General features: G+C 39.4%; 1 protein-coding gene across 1 annotated transcript in view; it reads left to right on the plus strand.

The window, feature by feature from the left end:
- The first annotated feature begins 304 nt into the window (after positions 1 to 304).
- glceb (glucuronic acid epimerase b) overlaps positions 305 to 21,051 on the plus strand; it is a 63,870-nt gene continuing 43,123 nt past the window's right edge. Inside the window, exon 1 of the mRNA XM_055203973.2 lies at positions 305 to 462. The gene's annotated coding sequence lies outside the window, so the exon portion shown is untranslated. The remainder of the gene's footprint in view (positions 463 to 21,051) is intronic.

The raw sequence follows: 21,051 nt of genomic DNA on the forward strand, positions 1-21,051 counted from the left end.
ATCAGTTCTTGATCGCTGTTATCAGACCTTTTAAACTGTTTAGGAAATTGTAAATAATTTACGTCGGTTCAATCACCTTGACCAAAAACGTCCTGCTATTTCACAGACTTCTTAATCTCCTAAAAAGCGGCTGATTGCGCTTCATACAACAAGCTTGCTGACGCCCAACCATAGTGAACGGACCAATCAAATCTAGGAGGTATTCCGTTCTGCATTTTTATTGGACAACAGATCTCGACAATGATTGGTCAGCTCATCGTCGTCACTAACGTTGTGATATCGCGATGTTTGAGCCATATGTTCTCTCGCTGCAGCGCTGTTACAGGCTGAGAGAGTGGCTGCCTGACTGCCAGAAGATCTACCGTCTCGCTCTCAAGCATTGCAACTTGCGGTCTTGCGGTTGTTTACGTTACCTTTAAACTTTTAAAAGGCCAGACGAACGGCGTACTTTGATGTTTAAAGGTGAGTTAATATTATTTATGTGTGCCTTTGTGGGTCTTTTGTTCATTTAGATGCAATGCTATCATGTCGACAGTGTAGTGCCTTTGAGTTGAGCATTAGAGATGCTAGCCGCTAGTCTCAGTCATTCTATCTCGTTTAAGTCTCAATTACTAAATATCAATAAACAGTAAACTCTAAGTTTTTTTTTACCTGCAGCATTACAATGTTTATGTCTTTGTAAACATGTCCTTGCGGCTGTCGGGGATTCAACAAAGTTCCCGTACTCTTGCCAGTCAGCGCTAGTATGGGAAAAACCTTTATCTGTGAAACTTTTAGTTAACTTACACCTCATAATTGTGCGATATTAAACACTGACAGAAAGAGAAATTACTTGTGCATAAATCTGACCGTATTTCCTTGTGTCCTGCGTGGACATGGGGTATAATCTGCTATTAGTTAGGACCAGGTTCCTCGCATTGATAATGATTCTTTGCAGGTTTTTTTAACGTTACATCAGTACGCGGTTGTCTATGGATCTGTGGGTTTGTTCATATAATGGCACAGAGATGCTTTCGACTTTACGACCGAGATGATGCTTTGTTATTGTTGGTTTTATTCCCAGCTGAAGGTCCATGACATGTTGCAAGATTTATACTTCATATATCGACCTTGTAGAGAACTCAAGTGACATCTGTCAAGTTTTTTTTCCCCCTCAGTTTCCCAGTTCTCTATATGGTGCAATCATTCAGGAAACATGAATCAGATGAGAAGTACTAGAAAAGATCTGATTTGTACTTTTTGCATTCCTATAGATCCCCACTAAAAATAAGATACAACTTTGAGCGGGTATGCTGGACTAACAAAGTCATTTGTGTGTGACCAGCACAAATTGCTTGCGGTATGGGCTTTATGTTAGCTAAGTGCTATCTGAAATGACTACAAGGGTCGGGTATTGTTTCAGGGATTGGGTGTTCAAAGGACAGAACAGAGTCATCATATTTGAACTGTATGCATTTGGCTCGCTGCAAACTGTTCATTCGATAGCCCCATCATTACTTGCAAAAATACTCAGAAGTCCAGTCTAGTAAAGGTAGGTTTGGTAAGCTGGATTGCATGTAAAAACGTTTATTAAGAAGTACTAAGCCAGGACTACTTCAGACACCAGTGCATATTAGGAGGCATACAATGGTTTGCTATACTAATTATACTGGTAGGTGCGTGTGGAAATTTTAGTTATGATTTTGACCAAGGGGTAATTTCAAGCACAATTCGTGTCGTAGGAAAGGAGGGCAAGTAAAATTGGAAGTGCTTAGACTCATTTAACGGCCTGATTTTTTTTAAAGGCCACTGAGTGTAGGTTGATAATCAGCTTCTGTGGCTGTATTGTTATGTGGGTGGATGAAGAAGACCTGTTCATAACAATAAAGCACTGTCATAGTCATTATGTGTGTGTGTTTAAAGTGTCTGCACAGAAGGCATTCAGACTCCTACACATCAACATGGGATGCCAGTATTAACCTCACTTTTAGAGTTATAAAAACAGCAGTAAGCTGATTGAGTAGTGACTGTTGTAGTGTGTGCTCAACTCAAGCTGACTGAGTCAGTTCTAATGCTTGATTCTTTGTGATACTGGTGTAAGCACATAGCCAGGGCCTCCTGGGGGGACTAATAACAGTCAAATGTGGGAAGTTGGTCCCACTTGGCCCTTGGCTGGACGCTTCCTAAAGCTCCTGGGCGCAAGGACCCCTCTGGTAATTTGGATCAGTTGAATGCGCTTGATGACAAGAGTCAGTGTTGCCGGCCCTTTGCCAACATCACTAATCTACCGATGCTGCTCCCCCCCCCCCCCCCTTACATCGTGAGGTTTAAAACAAACTCTAGTGAAAGCTTGCTGTAGCGGACGGAGACAGAAAACGCTACGCATGTAAAGGGCGCTAATGGATTTCGGGCATCTGAGATCAATAAAACCTGGAGACAGAAAAGGTTTATGGCTTTCTTGTAATCAATATGCTAACTGTGTTGCCGGCTTTGAATTTAACATGTTGAACTCCTCTTAAAGGAAAAAAAACATTTACTTCAACATTGTGTGTGTTTGTAATTGAGAGTGTACACCATTTTAGACCCTAAAAGAAGGGCATTTTTGTACATGCTAATGATACAAGTTACAGTACAGAGGCTAAAAATTCTCCCGGCATCAAAGGAACCACAGGTATCTTTTGTTTTAAACTGAAACCTTTTAAGCATTTTTTTTCAAAAACGTAATGATATATCTAATAAAGTTATATTGATAAAATTAAATGATATAAAATCCATGTAAATGGTGGCCTTGAAAATGCCTCTACAGCACCATGAGCACATGTGTCTTAGGGCTCAGTCACACCAAAAGCGTTTATGGCAGTTGCAGGCGCCTTTTTTGAATGATATTCTATGGGCAGGGCGCGTTTGCGCGCTGTTTATGCGCGCCGAGCACCTTGCGGTTTTTTGCCGCCTGCCGCGCACGCGTTTTTGAAGGAGCGCTGAGAGCGGAGGAGCGCCTGACGTCATTCGCGTCTTCCATTGTCTAATCGAATGAGGGGAGAGGCGGGCCTTACGTTGTGGCGAGGGAAGTTTACAGTTGCTTTGAAGAACCGGACTCCACTCGCTCACTCTCTCCTGCGTGTTTGTGCTCCTCTTATCCTCAAACAAGGTCAGAGCAAGCGCCCTCTTTTTAAAGTTTCTGCTAATATGACAGTTAACAGCAAAAGAGCGCTCACGCTTCAATATTTGATTGACAAGACAGCTGACTCGGTGGTTGCTTAGCAATATGAAAGGCCGCGCTGCACTGCTCTTTTTTAAAAAAGGCAGTGCGTCGCGCCTTGCGTTTGCAAGCGTTTAAGGCGCTTTTGGTGTGACTGAGCCCTTACAGGTGCATTTTTCAGATTTAAAGGTCCCGTTCTTTCTGTGTTTTTGAAGCTTTGATTGCATTTACAGTGCGCAATATTACATGTGTTCATGTATCACGTGTAAAAAAACAACATAATTTACTTATCTCTATAGCGCTGTTTTCACTGTCCTCAGAACGGGCTGATGTCTTCCTTTTTCTATGAAGTCCCTCCTTCAGAAATGCGTAACGAGTTCTGATTGTGTAGTTTGTTTAGTTTAGTTAGTAAGCTTAGCTTGCAACTGACATATTCCTGTGGGCGGAGCTTAGTCAAAAACTCTACTATTGACGTCATTAAAGCAGGAAGTAGAGCTTTTCATTTTACAGGTATTATTTATGCTATTATAGCAACATTACACACTAACTACTAGGGTTTAAAAAATGAGATCAGGAAAAACGTGACCTTTAAATTAATGTTAATTTAAATGTTAATTGCATATGTCTTTATATACATATATACGCATTCATTTTTTCAGATGACGACACTAGTGGGGCTGTGTATTGGCAAGAATCTGGCGATACGATACATAGCACAATACAAAGGTCATGATACAATATAATGCGCTTTACTGTGGTCCTGTAAGCTGGGAGATATACAGGGATATTTCTTATTTTGGAAATAGAATAGGATATTATTTTAGTAAAGCTGTCATCAAGAACACACCATCATATGCAAGCCTTAGCCAAAAAATATTTATCTTGTGTAAAACTGAGAAAAATAATTTTACGTCTTTAAGTTTGTAAACAGAATTAAAGCGCTGCATTTGAAAACTGTGCATGTGCGTAGTCCTACAAGCTTTAAGACCCTGGGGAGTCCTTGGGAGGAGTGGCGTAAGAGGGAACTTGTGCATTAATTAAATTTTGTGAAAATAAGCAACAGAAAACTAAATCTTCCGATGCAATATATGTTTTTTACAGCAATAATCTGACATTAAATCGATTTGCACAGGTTAATTAGTACTTCACCTCCCACGTGACATCATCAATATGTTGTTAAACCAACATGGTTCAAATGACGAATGTGCAACAAAGTTACTATGCTTTTGGGAAACAGTTGTGACAAGTTAGTTTCTCCAACTATGCATCGTATCGTACTATGTTGGTTCAGCAGCGAGTTACGTCGTTGTTCGGGAAACGCACACTAGGTCGGCACATATTACATAGCACATTGCTATTAAATCAGTAAACAAGTTATGAAAATAAAACATTGTCTTACCTTATCAGCATTCTCCTTTGTAAGTAGCCTGACATTGATGCATAAAATCCATACCCATATTATTCCTCTCAAAGAGCTTAATCCACTAATTTTTCCAGAAAATCTATGTGCTGTCACTGACTTTTGAGTCAGCTTATACATAAGAAGGATTGTTTGCCTGTTTGAACTCTAATAATGATTGCGCATTTAGTGCAATGGGCTTGACATTAGCATTGCTTATTTGCTACCATCTCTGTGCTCTCTGAGCAGACATTTTAGATATAAAAATATGCTTCAATCATAAAATATGGGAGAAACAAAGCATGGTCATGACTTTTAAAACAAGAGGCAGTTGTCAGTCACCATAGAAACCGGAGGAGTGCCCAATGCGCTGTAGCGCGTTAGCGCTGACTGACTCTGATCACGGCCGATCATTCTCTGATCGACTCGGAATTTACACACAGTGTTAATCAGACCCGGGACCAGAAGTAATTAAACTGACCACTTAAAACAGGTTCTCTACGGGTCCTGGGTCCTCCATTAAAAAAACGTACTTCCTGTCACTCTGGAAGTTTAAAGATGGCTATCTAGCGGTTGGGATGTAAACTAAAAACTAACTAACTGCCATGAATCTTGTATAGAAAAAAATCAATACTGCATTTTTAAGAATCGATACAGTATTGGCAAACAAAGTATCTCGATAGACACATGTATTGATATTTTCTTACACCCCTAGATCCTAGGGTAACAGTGCCAATCTTGCTTTGCTTCAAAATTCAGAAATTGTAGAAAAGTAAAGAAGAAAGTCATACCATGTTCATGGGAGTTGTTTTCTTTGGAATTTACATCCTGACCACTCAATAGCATTTTTCTTATCTCTAAACTTTAACAGTGACAGGAAGTACTAACATAGGGGCATGACACAAATGTTTTTGCTAAGGCCCTAAATATTCTCCCCCAAATTATATCGCAGGCAGCATAGGAATAGGTCAATATATTGTATGACTCAACAGTATCACAATGTGTCGCAGCAAACTGCACCGCAACTCCTGCATCGTGATGGGTATCGTATTGGGAGATTCTTGCCTATATACAGCTGTATTATGAAGTATGAAGGTTTAAAAAAGTTGACCAAACGTTTCTTTTTGAAAGATCTGACCCATCAATTGTCCTTTAACAGAGCACATAAAAATAGTCTGCTCTTAAGAAAGAGACTTTTAGCCAGACATATAATAAGGCCATTTTAGGGCACACTAATTTCATACCTTACCCAACCAAACCGTCACACTGTACTTTGACCAATCCGAGCCTGGGCACGCTTTCATTATTAGGATGTTTTGAAGATAACAGGAAGTAAAGTGCTTTGGAACCAATCATGATGTTAAGTCTGTGTTTATTCTTTAGTTCTGAGTTGTTTGTCCTATTGTATTGCTTAGTTGATCTGTCGCGTGTGCAGCTCAGGCATTTACGTAACCCTGCCGTGCGCATCAGAAGGTTTTTACTGAGCCAGATGAAGGTGAACCTTGCTCCGCAAGCCAGGGCATGATTAACCAAACCGCACCCGGACACGGTAGAGAGTGATCACACTAGACAAACTAACCCGGCTTTCGGTGTCAAACGCTCTTGGGCGTTTTGTTTGGGATAATGTGAGCTCGCCCTTAGGGCAGTGCTGCCTTGCATTTCAGATTAGATTTTTCTTTGAAATACTGCCAATTGCATAGGGCAAATTGGGTCTTAGATTACTGTTAAAGTTGCCACTGAAGCATTGTGAAGTAGGAAAAAATACCCATGTTCTTTCTTTATTTAAAAATGTTATGTTTTTCTTCTTTCTTGCAGATTTCTAAACTAAATTAAAATAATGCTATGGTTATTAATATTAGTTGAAGAACATTTTGGAAATGTTTAAATCTGTATCATGGACCATGAGGCTCATCTATGGGGTTGTTTATTTTGGCAGGGAAGCTCCTTGCTGTCTCATCTGGTCCAGTTTCAAAACCCACACCCATTCAAGTTCCTGTAATGCCAGAATGTTCTACCTCAATAGTCCAAATCTGTCTAAAAAAGGCCATGTGGACCGAGCCCATACTGGGCGTAAAGAAAAACAATATCATCATAAAATATAGCCAGTGTTGTTCTTTCTTGTTATCGGTTATATTTCCTACTGAATGAACAAAAGGGGGTATGTGTTGGGGGTATTATTTGGCAAAGCAGCAACTAGCCAGACTTAGTAAATGCTTGCCAGCTTTGTGAGGTTCTCAGAGTTATGAAAGTGATCAGACTGCACTTGATTCGGGTGGAGGGAATTTGGTTCTCGCTGGCCTGCTATGTTTCCTGCTGTCCAATAAGCTGTCAAGCTATTGACATGACTGTTGGACATGTCATACCCCACCTGCTCTGCTCTGCTACCCAGCTAAGATCAGATGCATGGCCCTGTACTCTTTCCAAGCCTCTGAATTTTCCAACACTGCATGTCTAGTCAGTACATCACTGATTGCTAAGTTGATCTTCTCTCACATACTAAATCAAAGTAAATATGAACAAGCCTCCTGAGATACAGTGGCACGAGGATGCCAGTTTGAATATTATTTTGTGAGTAAATTTATGAATTATCGTTGGTCTGTTTTTATACCCCTGTCCCATTTAGTAGCCAAATTTTACTTCTGACTGCTGTATCTCCATGGTCTTTGTTATTTGTTAGTTTATGGCGGCACATTTGCGTCGCGCACGCCCGCGTTTATGCTTAAATGCAACCTAAATGAGGCTCAGCAGAGCGCGTCGACCGACACCACAGGTGTTTGTACAGAAACTGTCATGTGAGACAGAGGTAGTGATAAACGCAATGTGCAAACATCTATTTGTGGTGGTCAATTTTAATTTTGTGGTGGACTGAGAAATAAATGAATGTATGGGAATGTACAACGACGCTCTCACTTGTATGGTGTCACAGATGTAGGCAGCACAAATATAAAGACATGCCTATAATCCCTCCCACTTTGAAGTGTTACTCAACTCAATGGAAAAGCTAACCAAGCCAAAGTGAGGTGAGCTGACCTGACCCAAACCGTGGGGTACTATGCAATGGGAAAGCGCCAAAAGTGTATCACTTGTGTGATTAAATGCTCTGTTCTAAAAAGCTTTTCCAGCTAAAAGATTGTATTTTACGAGAAAAAAGTTTTCCTTTATTTTCAGCAGAAGTATGATGCACTACAGGGCTGTGATTTTATACATTGTCACCTCACTTCTCACAAGTTTGCACGTGTGAAGAGAATAAAATGTGACCTTCTGTTAAAGACGAGGTTCTTGTGATTTAACTTATGGCTTGCTAAAAATCAGTCGAAGGGTTTGTCACATGATGGGTTCAGTGTCTCAGTCTCATGATCAACATGATGCTTGTGAATTCAGTTAGCACAAAAAGCATTTACCAAATTTGTAATGGAATTCTGATTTCAAGATTCGCTTATGGCCTGTTTTGACTGAAAAGGCTTTCTGTCTGGAAAGGACAATCTTGCTTGGGCACCATTTGTTGCTTAAATTATAGCATATTCTGAGAAGATAAATGGTTTAAGTCCCTAATGACATTAGTATGGTAAAATTCCCCTCTGCCTATAGTATCTAATGAGGTAAAACGATAACGGGGCCCATTTTCTTGTTTGTTTATTTAAGGCTAGCACCATGCAGACTGCAGAGATTAATGGAGATCCACAGGAGATCATTTGAGTCTTATAGTGTTATGAGTCAGCTGCTGGGATGCTAGCCATGCACATGCACATTGAACATCAATATAGAAGAATGCATTCATATGCATTATTATGACCCCTCCAGCTCTCTGACATGTCATTTCCTTTGGTGATAGCAGGCCCACGCATAATCTATGCATGCAGAAATATTCTGTGCATGCTCCACCTCTTGTGTCCTCCTGTGCATATTTTATACAATATTTTTATGCTTTCTTCAATCGTTAAGAGTGTTGTACTGTCAGCTCCATTTAACCATATTACAGTTCCCAAAACAGTGAGCAGAGAATGGAAAAATAGTTTGCAGGGCCTGGAAATTTAAGTAAGGTTTTGTGTGAATTTAGGCTGTTTTTAAACTTTAATTTATGCAGCCTGGCTGTTAAACGCTCTTTCAACAGTTTTTACAGTACCTCAGAAGGGCTGTCTAAAAATCCCTTTAAAGTGTTCTGCTTAATCGTCTGCACTTGTTTGCCCATCTCTCTGCATGCATAATAGCTTTTCTTTAAGCTTCCTTTGTGCTGTTTTGGCTCCTTGGGCTGATGGAGTACTTTAGGTCAAGAGAGCCACTATTTATCTGGCCGCCGCCTTTGAAACCTAGAAAAGAGTTCTTGAAAAGATCATTTACCCCACATTTGAAGCTTTGCTTAAATGGATCTCTTTCATAAGGACTGAATATAAAGTAATGGTTTAGTGTGCAGGTGAATGCAGCCGGGAAGCTCTGGACTGTGTGTCGTCTCTCACTAGCTTTTGTATGTCTTGTGCCTAAATGCTAGTTACATAATATTTTATTACAAGACATGCAGGAAACGCTGAGATTTGATGGAATCGATGTGCCTCTATTAAAGCTGTAGTCTACGATGTTGAAAATCGGTCGAGAAAGCCTGAGACGGTTGGGAAGTTTTAAAAACTCTGTGCTACCTGATCCCTCCCACCGGGAAACGACCTGAACAACGTCACTCAGTCAAGCTGTGATCACCGGTAGTAAACATCGGAAAAGAGATTTACCGAGCAGTAAACACATAATGCCTTGAAGGAATGAACACTTACAATTATGAATGATTTACATTATTTACTTTCACAACAACGTTTGGCATACATTTCCCCTCCTGAGCCTCGTTTCCCCTGCTCAAAAGTGTTACCTAGCGCACATTAATTGCACAATAATTATTAGTTAGTATTGCTAAGGTTTTGAGTAACTGTTATAGCAGCACACAGCGCATCTTGTTCAAATTCCGATCGGCTCGAACAGAAACCCGCTAGGCCTATTGAAATTCAAGCACTTCAAGAAATATAATTACTTTGACCCGTGATACACGATGCTAAAGGGCTAACATTCCAATGCCGACCGGCAGCATGAGCATGTTGTCAGACTGATATAAAGATATTTATGTAACACCTCACGCCATAAAAGTATAAATAAATGCTTACCTGCTCAACAAAAAGTCAGCTGTGTCAGCGTCGGTTTTCAGTCCCATATCTCCTTGAAGCTTCCTCCAATGGTCAATGGCGGACCCTATATTGATTCGACTTTGAGTCCCGCGTTTGAGTCTCCATTTTTATTTCTGCTCTTTCCTCTACAGACTTTCTCTTTCTTCCAACATTGACTGTAGGGACAAGCAGAGGGCGCTTGCTGCTGTTGGTTTGTTTTTTCTGAGCTGTTGCTACTTTGCTAGCTTCCATACACTGTCAGAAATTTGATGTCTACACCCCGCCCCCCTCCTGCGACGCAAATGCAAGGTGGAGTTTCAAGTGGAGCGGGGATTGGATGAGAGCAGTCAACCAATGTAAGCTGTCCGGCCAGACAGCTTACATTGGTCAACTTCTCTGCCGCTGTACACCCAATAGAGTGAATGGAATTTTTTCATTTCATTATTGTTAGAATTTTACTGTAGAACCATATCCTGCATCTAAACGAGGTTATTAATAATGAACAATCTTTGAAATCGTAGACCATAGCTTTAAACTATTTACGTGTTCTGTTATGTTTTTGTACACCTTTAAAAAACATGAATCCGTTGCACTTTACTTTTATGATTCCATTCTTTCCCTACATAATGTGGACATAAAGAGATGGCCTACTTAAATAAAAGCCTTTGTTGGCATTTACCTTAAAAAGTAAGTCAAACATATCTGTAATGCCACGAGGGAATAAGACAAGTTTTGTTTTTGCATGAGGTACTTCTCTAACCCTGCTCATGTGTTGTCAGTCTGTTGCAGAGAAAAGGGCCAGTCAGTGGAAAGACGGTCACGCTTTCCTTCTGGAAAATACTTTAAGTGCATGTCCTCTGTGAAATAGCCAGACACAAAAAGTTAGGAGGGCTACCAGCTGTTACAATGAAGAGTAAGGGCGTTGTCTCTCATTGATGTTTGCTTTTAAAAGTAAGCACGTTGTCTCTCGCTTCTCTTGAAAGCTGTGGCCAGAATTTGTTTTTCATGCAGACAGGCTTGAAATGAATCCTGCTGTGCATCTTGTCTTCTGATATTTTCTTCTGCACACACACAGAATCATTCATCTGGATTCATATAGGAATGGGGTCTGAATACTGTATTCTCCCTTTCTTTAAAGAGAATCAATATAAAGACTTTTCCCAAAGCCACAGTCTGACATGTCAAGAAAACATAAAACAGGAAGTTAGATTTCCTCTCACAGGTAGTTGACATGAAAGAATGCTCAGAAATCCATAAAGCTCTCTATGGATGCTGGATGATATTATGACTCACTGGTAGATGTTTGCTTGATTCAGCCATGTTTGTGCACTTCTGCCGAATGCTAAAATCTAGCTTATCTTATTTTAATAATCTTAACTTTGTTGTTGTCCTCTTAATATATTGCACTTTTAACGTGTCAAGTAGTGTGGGTTTTGCACATTTCCTCTACCTGTTTGATCTAGATGGTTTTAGCAAACATTCACCTCAAATTAACCTGTGTTAGCGTGATATTACAAGCACTATATAACTCTGCACTTTGCTCCTCATGCTGTGCAACAACCACACATTCAAAGCCCATTGCGCCCAGTTCGGTCTCTCTCTCCCCCTCGGGCCTGTATGGAATATTCCAGCCTGTTTGATGTGTGGGGGTGGGAAGCCCAGCGAAAAGCTTTTTCATTGGGGAACCGAGTTGTTCACAAGTCCCATAAGAGGATTTTTCACCCAGTTGACTGCTATAATTGCAGGTAAGAGACTCTGGATTGGGGGATGGGTCTTTTTCTGTGGTTTAGATGACTGGTGTCATAGTGGATAACAGTTGATGCTTCACAATGGCAGACAGAAAGACTAACTTGTTTCATTTTTTGTCCTCTTCAACGGGTTCTGCCACATCTGTAACAATGACCAACAGGAGCATAGTAGGTCTTTCGCACATAGCTTTTAACCATGGCAAAGCGAAAATTATACTGGTGCTAGGTTGAATCTTGCAATGTAGGAAAAGTTCATGGAGCTATGGCAAAAAATTAAGAGTTTGGTTCCAAAACGCAGTAAATCCATTTTGACAAATTTCGTTAAAAAACTTTTTCTATACCAAGAAAGTGACAAGATGAAAACCACTTTTTTCTGTTACAAACTTTCACATAGCATCTTTAGGTTATAAAAACATAAAAAATTCAAATCCATAACTTGATTTTCAAAGATTTATTATAAAAACGAATTATTTTTTCCCACAAAATGCAATAAATCCATGACAAGGTTTTTTTTTAATTTTATAAATCTATTCAATCAATGTATACATGTGCATAAATCTTTGCCATTTTATATTTATTTAGTTGACTAGTGGTATACACATAAACATTAATGGCATTAATCAAAACCCTTACTTAATCATATTAAGATCACTATCATTGCTGGGGTTATACTTGACATCGTCGCTTAACATTTTTCACAGCGATCAGCTGTAAAATGTTTTGGTCCTGCTCGATTTTCGTTGACTTTGAGTAAAATAATGGAAAGTTTTTCATAAGATCCCCTGGAGCCAATGTGTTAGCATGACACAAGCTTGATGCTGTTGGGAAAACAAGCGGTTGTCTCCTTAGTGCCTCTCACGTAAATTATTAGATGTTGATGGCTTACATTACATTTCTTACATGGCTTACATCACATGTCTATCAATGGCATTAAAGTATTACTCAGAGTGCCGCCATTGTTTGTTTACATTGCGTGGAATGGTGCGCTGTAATTTGTGGAGCGGATTTTTTGCATTCTGTAGAAATGTGGCGTTTTGGGAAAAAAGGGAGAAAAGATGACAGAATAACACAGCGGATATGGATTTTGCATAAAATTAAGAATTTATTTTTAAATACTGACCTTATATAATACAGATTTTTGCAGTAACTAATTTTTTTCCAAAAATGGCGTTTATCGCGTTTTGGAACCAAACTCTTCAAATAGTCCTGCTTTTGTAATGTTTGTTTTTGATGCTGGTGTTTCTGGACCCTAGTTACTAGTTACCGATATGGCTAGGAACTATGCTCTCATTCTGGCGTAATAATCAAGGACTTTGCTGCCGTAACATGGCTGCAGCAGGCGCAATGATATTACGCAGCGCCTGAAAATAGTCCACTTGGTAACTTTCAATTTTTTTCGGGCATTGCGTAATATCATTGCACCTGCTGCAGCCATGGTACGGCAGCAAAGTCCTTGATTATTATGCCAGAATTAGAGTATAGTTCCTAGCCATATCTGCCTAGAAAATCACAACTTTTAATTTTCTGTCTGTCTTAGTACACATTGTAACTACAGAATAGTCAAGTTTTAAATAGGAAAAATATCTAAACTCTTCAGTTATTTTTTAGCGCAATGCAATAGTCTAATCAGATTCAATGGATTTTGCTAAAAGTGTTACCGCCAGACCCGGAGATCAGCTGAATGGATTCCAAAACGGTAAAAATCAAATGTTTATCTCTAGGGGAGCTGGAAAATGAGCCTATTTAAAAAAAAATGGGGTGTCTCTTTAAGGATGGCAAGCAATGATTGTTCTGGAAGCAGTGTGTAGTCGGTTTCTTGGACACGACACAACATATTTTGTAGTCGAAAACGCATAACCTGACATAGTGACTATTGTAACAGACAAAATTATTGTAACAGTATGGCATAAGACTGCTAAGATCACTTTTTATTGTTCCAAAGAATCAAAGATATAAAACAAACAAGTCTAAATGTTGTCATTTGTACATATATATTATATTGATTGTTGTAGGGAAGGGAATCAATATCAGATCGTATTGTGATAAAACATGCAATTTACACCTTATTATAATTTAATAAATCATACTTTTTTAATGAACATTGTTCTTTGTATCCGATTGCTGGCTTCATTGTTTACACCAGTCACAACAACTTAGTTAATTGTGGGGAAATCACTGTGATGCAGAGCCTCTTAATCTTATTGCTTAATTCACTGTCTGATTAAGAGTTTTAAGATTTGAAGGCAAAGCTGTACAGTGCGAATTTAGCCTCGTGTGTTTGCATTTGCGCTTGTGGTTGCTGTCACAATCACTCATGTTTGGCCTGTGAGAACTTGCCATATGCTGCTGTCTGAATGCATACCAGAAGCTTTATATAGAGCCGTTCTCTGATGTGTCAGCACGGTTTAAGTCGTCTTTTGTTGGCTGGTTTGTCCGTTCTCATTAATGTAACTGAGTGGTTTTAACTTGTCATAATGTTTATTTGAGGATCCTCTTAACAGAAACACAGAAACATCTTAATTTCTAATACGGTAATTAAACTTGATTCCCAATTGTTTCTGTCTTGTTTTTATCTCATCCCTTAGCAAGCGTTATTCTTACATTCATGTGAAACGAAACAAACAAGACACATTTCACCCTACTATATATATATATACATATATATAATATACATATATATAAACAACATGGGATAAATTACGTTTGGGTGCCTACAATTTCATTTTGTAAAATGGCAGAACATCTTTAATGTTATTTAGCCCTATCTTAAAGGGATACTTCACCGATTTAGCATTCAGCTTTGTATCTGTAGAAACCCGGCAGTATTACTGAATGACCATGTTTCCCTCCCTCATTTCCCCCTGAGAGGAGAGATATCTGCATTTTGGTTCTGCAAAAAAGTCCTCCGATGATGTAATATGACGATTTTTGCATCATCGGAGGACTTTTTTGCAGAACCAAAATGCAGATATCTCTCCTCTCAGGGGGAAATGATGGAGGGAAACATGGTCATTCAGTAAAACTGCCGGGTTTCTACAGATACAAAGCTGAATGCTAAATCGGTGAAGTATCCCTTTAATTGTACAATGCTCATCCAGGAACAAATCTGTAGTCTTATATCACATGCAGCAAGAACAAGATCTGCTCTGTTTTCTTGTTTACCGTGTTACTTTGTGCAAGAATGATGTTAGGCAGACACCACACCTATAGAGTAACGATAATGTTTAACGGTGGAAACACGAGGGTTAACCGCCCAAAATCGTACTGCACTGAACTGTACGTCATTGCAAAATGCAAGAGTAGATTACCATTGTATGCAATCAAGTAGGGGTGTCACGATTCTCCAAATCCTCGATTCGATTACATTTTCGATTCTAAGGTCACGATTCGATCCGATTCTCGATTATTACATATTTTTTATATGGCATATAATTTAGACAAAAATGATATGCCATTATTTATTATTATTGTTATAATACTTTAACATTAACATGCACATTGCACAACTCGCATAGGGGTTTGTGGGCTTCACTTAACGCGAGAGCTTGTAGAGAGAGGATTCCTTCTTGCACACACATGGACTATGCGCGTTTGGCAGTTACATGGATCGGGCAGATGACGTGACGAAAAATAATATTTTTATTAAATTCGGTCGACTGCTTGTTATTAGCTGTGTCCTTCTAAGCATGCGACCCCTCTGCCTTTCATAGTGGCAGCCACAGAAGTTCAAGAAGAGAACTGAAATGAGACGGTCTAGCCTTCTGAGGACCCACAATTTGCGTCACCTGCTGCACACGCCCCCAGTAGCGCCCACCGCCCACAGCGGAGACATTTCTGACTTATTAAAATAAATATGTAATCAGAAAAATGTTAATTTATTTTAGAACATATGACACATTGATGTAGATTAATCTATTCAACAGCATATCAAATAATCAACCTAGAAATATACGCAACATAAACAGAATAATATTAACACAAAACGTAACTTATAATACTAAAACAGTGACAAGAAAAAGTTTTCTAATAAATACACACTTTTATTTAATAAAGCTTTTAATTGTTTGGGATATCCTCGGCTGTTAAGGATCCATTCGTTCTATCATTAACAGCGCGGAGAAATGAGGATGCATTTTAACACAGCTCTTATCAACGCTGGCGAAGGAGGTACGTGGCAAACTCAAAAAATGAGAATTAAAAACAAAGGAAATAGAATGTCAGAAAAGGGTTGCCTGGAATAAATTTTACAAAGTGGTAAATCAGGATGACACCAGTGCAGGCTATGAAATTTGTGCGTTTAATTTAGGCTATTTATTTATTTATTTTTGTCCCTGTGCGCCGATAGGAGACGGAGTTCACTGCTGATATTCTAGAGCTTTTAGTCTCGCGGCTGTCATCAGCAGCGTCTTGCATCGTCCAGTCAGCGGATGGCGGGCGGGTGGGGTTTTGAAAACTGGTCAGAAACGGTGCGGATGGATGGTGGACGGATGATGAGTTTTGTTATGCGGTTGCGGATGAAATAATAGTCCATCCGCGTATCTCTAACATGGACTTAATGCGTGTGTCTTGGACTCATAGCATCTGAAATAAATCCAGCATCATAAGCAGCTGCGCTTCTCTCTGTCACTTGCACGCGCTCTCGCATCTGTCCGAAGTCTGAACATAAACTAAAGTAGTAATCCTTATGTATTTGTTCAGTTTTATGAGTTTCATGCAAGCTGTGCCAAACTATCCTTTTGTTTAAAATATAACCCGCTGCATCTTTGCGCCTCCCTCACTATCGCGCACGTGCAGTGAGCTGCGCTCTGTCCAAAGTCAGATCACTGTTAATCCTGTTTATGATATGCATTTCAAGGAGTTAGCAATACATCCCTCGTGTTTAAAATATGATCGCTTTCTGCAGGACCGATGTTTTTAAAGGCATCTCTGAGAGTTTTTTTCCTCGCTTGGCAAGCCGACCAGACGTAAAATGGGGGCGTGGCAGCATCGACGATCCCATTTTTTAATTCGAAGTTCGAAGCTGTGACTTAATTTCGACACCCTTACAATCAAGCAAACCAAGCGATGATGTCATCTGTACCAAACTCCCTTTTTGCAGTAAAAAACATCTGCAAGGCGAGAATCAAAAACGCTATTCCTTCTTCATGCTGCGTTGCTCCAGTGTTGATCTATTTAAAAAGATTTAAATAAAACCACTGTGTATCTATTATGAAATGTTATTAAGACTCAGGCACAACACACTTTTGTCAATGAATCACAAAATAGTATTTTGTCAACCGAACTGTTGCAGTAACTTGTGTTAATGTGCAGTTATGTTAAATATAGCCCCAGGGTTCCTTTTTCTACCTTCTTTCATCTGCCCTTGTATTTCATCATAAAATGCATTTTAAATAGTGGATTGTCTTGCACCTCCTTCCCACTCAGTGTGCGCTGCCTGGCATGTGCATATAAACAGGATTAAAAAGCAGACCAATAGTACAGACATGCTAGATAATTTTCAGCTGTTGTTTGCAGCCTCTGTGTGTGAAGATGCTTTTTACTGACTAAAAAGTATGCATTTAAGACAGTTCTTCTGTGCATGTGGGGTTTTGCTTCAAGCATTTGATTTGTGTGGTATCTGCCCCAGGCTTGGCAACATGGATTCGCTGCATTGGAAAGGTCTCAGGAGAAACTGATGAAAGGTCTGGATTGCAGATGTACACGGAGGATCATAATCTATATCTGTACAAGAAATCAAACAGCTTTCCTGCTCTGTAGTCCAGCTGCTTTTAGCTGGTGTGTTGTAGACCACTAGTTTATTATAATCTGCACATTGCTTTATCTGTAGTCACTAAAAAAAAACGCTTATTTTGCTCTGTTGTTAGTGGGATTGAAATCGTATTGATCAATATGTTTATCCACTTAATGCCTGTTTATTTTCTTAAATTCAGAATCCTAATACAATATTTGGCAGTACGATGCTGAATAATATAGTATTACAGTAAGTTGTGGCATGGAGACATGTTTTGCTATCACACAGCTGTCCTTATTTTAACCTGGCAAAACTTTTTTTCATATGTAAGTATTTTGTTCATTCTGTTGCAAAGTACAGCTTTGTCTCCGTCCTCCTGGTTTGATCCCAGTATGGACTCAGAAAGTAGACATTTTTCTACGTATTTGTCAGTTTCTATGGTGAGGTTGTGTCCACATAGCATGTGTCTGGTCAAGGTGGCTCTCATTTTTTTATTTGTCTACTGTGTTTTGAGGTCGATTTGCTTTTTTAGACAACGTTGCTCATTACACTGTTGCTGTGTTTTTCACTTTGCAATATAATGGTTGTATTTGTTATTCTGAGTCTATTTAGTTTGACAGTATTTTTCTGGTCAAGACAGATCATCTATGTTTATCAGGGCCAGTAGATGTTGTAACATCAGGGCTATAGCTCTGAATGAGCTTAGACAGAGAATTTAAAGCTGCAAATCGTAGCTTTTCTGGCTATTAAAGGCGGAGTCCATGATGTTTGAAAGCCAATGTTGATATTTGAAATCACCTAAACAAACACGCCCCGACCCCAATAGAATCTGGACCTTCTGTTGATAGACCCGCCCCACACATACGCAACCCGGCATTTGATTTGATTTGATTGGCTATAAGTGTGTTTTGGTAGTCGGCCCGTCTCCTTTTCCAAAGCGTTTTTCAAACATCATGGACTCCGCCTTTAAGCAACTAAATAAATCCGTGTTTAAGTCTCTTTACATCCTTATTTGCAAAGATAGGTTTATTGTAAAAAATAATTTTTTTTGATTTAAGCTGCGGGTCAGATTTCTTGGAAAACGTAAAAAAAGTATGTAAAATAACCTGCATTTTTGTGTTTCAAACAGAGATGGTAATATTATACAAAAGTTACGGATTGCAGTTTTAATTGCCTAAGTTTTTCAGTGTTTTTAAAATTATTGTATATCTGCCTTTTTTGTTTGGTTTTAAATAAATGTTTTTGCCTATTTTTTTTTATTTGTCAGTGCACCCCATGCCTAACTACTAACAATCCAAATTTTTAAGTTTCTCTATAGGATATTAGCATTTATATATAGATGGTTTCAGCAGTAACAACACAAACAAATAAGGGTGTCGGTTTTAAATCGATCAGAATTAAGTCACAAACTCGAACTTCGAATTAGAAAATGGGATCGTCGATGCTGCCACGCCCCCATGTCACGTCCGGTCAGCTTGCCAAGCGTGGGTTAAAAAAACTCTCAGAGGTGCCTTTAAAAACATTGGTCCAGCGAAACGTGATTTATATTTTAAACACGAGGGGCCTCGTTTATAAAGCGTGCGTACGCACAGATTTGATCGTAAAGTGTGCGTAGGCAAAAATCCATGGCAAAGTCGCTTTGACGTGGAAAAGTGCTTAGCGCCACATCAGGGTCTGAGCAGACGTACGCACTTTTGCTTGTCTGATTGCTGCAGGTTTTTGGAAATAAAAGCCATTCTTGCTGTTTAAAATTGGGTATAAACATTGACAAGCGCCCTTTTATATGCCTGACATTAATTACGCATCATTTAAAGGCGGAGATCTGGAAACTGTTCGGCTGCGTGCACAAGTTCAAGTTAATTCGCGATCTATAGATTTGAAAGGGGTACGCGCGTTTTCTGCGCGTATGTTCAGTTTATGAATCACACGTACGCATTTTTGTTAAATGATCGTAAGATCAAATGTAGGATGGTTTTTACGCAGCATTTTATAAATGAGGCCCGAGGGATGTATTGCTACAACTCCTTGAAATGCATATCATAAACAGGATTACTACCTAGTGATCTGACTTCGGACAGAGCGCAGCTCTATGCAGTGAGAGTGAGAGAGCCGCCAAGATGCAGCAGATTATATTTTAAACAAAAGGGATAGTTTGCCTCAGCTCGCATGAAACACATAAAACTGAACAAATACGTAAGGATTACTACTTTAATTTATGTTTAGACTTCGGACAGATGCGAGAGCACGTGAGACGAGAGAAGCGCAGCTGCTTATGACGCGCTGGATTTATTTCAGATGCTAGGAGTCCAAGATGCGCGCAAGAAGGAATCTTCTCTCTATAAGCTCTCTTGCGTAAAGTGAAGCCCACAAACCCTTATTCGAGGAAAAGCACGCAATGTGCATGTTAATGTGAAACTACAATAAATAAATAACAATAATAAATAATAATGGCATAGCATTTTTTTGTCTTTCAAAAAAAAATGTTTTAACTCGAGAATCTAATCTAATCGCGACCCTAGAATCGAAAATGTAATCGAATCGAGGATTTGGATAATCGTGACACCCCTACAAACAAACGGCTTTCTTGGAACAAACGAACTTCCGGTAAACTTATGCAGAGAATCAATAACAGTCCTTTTAGAGTAGTTTATTTCTGAAAACAAGCAAAATAAACAATAAGTAGTATACCTTAGTTCAAATAATAGCCAGCTAATAGCTTACGTGTTTCACAATTACTCCAAGACCATAATGTCAACTTCGCACTCTGTTTTTCGAAGCTTATGGAGCAGCGCAGTTAACTTATGTGCAATCTACCCGCTTGCCTTTGCAATCGACTGGTCGTATTGGACACCCCTGCCTGAAAGTGTAACTAAACCCCTGGTCAGAGCCTGACTCCACCCACTGGCAATATTTGAAAAATGCAAGAAAAGTGGGCAGACTGCAACGGAGAGAGAGGGGACGAACTGAGCTCGTATGGTATGGTGAGATCGTAACAAGGGCGTGGTTAGCTTGAACCTGCTTACGTAGAGTTCTATTGCTTACGTCACGTGGTACCGCAACGTCCAATAGGAAAATTCGATTGCAGTAGCCACCGTTCAACCTGAAGACATTTTTACACCATATATTGTAGCATTGAAACATTTCATATCCAAATGTAAAAAAGTTACTCAAATCAATGAACAGCACTATTAAAGCCCCATTCTTACAGATCATTAACTAAAAAAAATTGGTTTAGGGTTTAGTTACTAATAATTTCAGTAATGTTAGCTTTTTATGTGAATATGCGTCATGTTCCCCGGAATCTGGATGTTTCTGGAAGATGATGATTTGGTTTTTGAGTTTTCTCTTTTTTTGCTGTCTTTCTGTCTCCTTTTGATTTTTCCCCCACTGTGACAGTCTCTTCTCATTGAGTATGAATTATAAATCCTGATATGAAAGCGAGGCCTTTGATTAGCAAATAATGTCTCGAGCTTATGCAAAGTTCAGATATAGATGAATAATCCTCCGTCTCTTTTATCCTCATCTCTTCCTGAAGCTATTTCCTACTGCAATCCATTTTGTCCTTACTCTCATATCACCCTCAGAGAGATGCTGTGATATCGCCTAGGCTTTTTGAAGCACTCTTCGCTCAAAGGCTTTTGATTTCAAGCATCAGCTGATAAATATTCCATGCGAGTTGGCTTCATAAGCAAACAAGGTGCAGGGTATGCGGGGCTTATCTTTGCGCTGACAGCTGGAAGACACCCTCCAGCTTTCAGGACTGACATGAAGGTCAGAGGTTATTAGATGCACCTGTGCCTTTATGTGTTTTCAGGTTTGTATCTGTAATTGGCAGTAGGCTGCCATGAGTAACA

This window comes from Misgurnus anguillicaudatus, chromosome 21 (genome assembly GCF_027580225.2).
Source record: "Misgurnus anguillicaudatus chromosome 21, ASM2758022v2, whole genome shotgun sequence".
Taxonomy (NCBI): domain Eukaryota; kingdom Metazoa; phylum Chordata; class Actinopteri; order Cypriniformes; family Cobitidae; genus Misgurnus; species Misgurnus anguillicaudatus.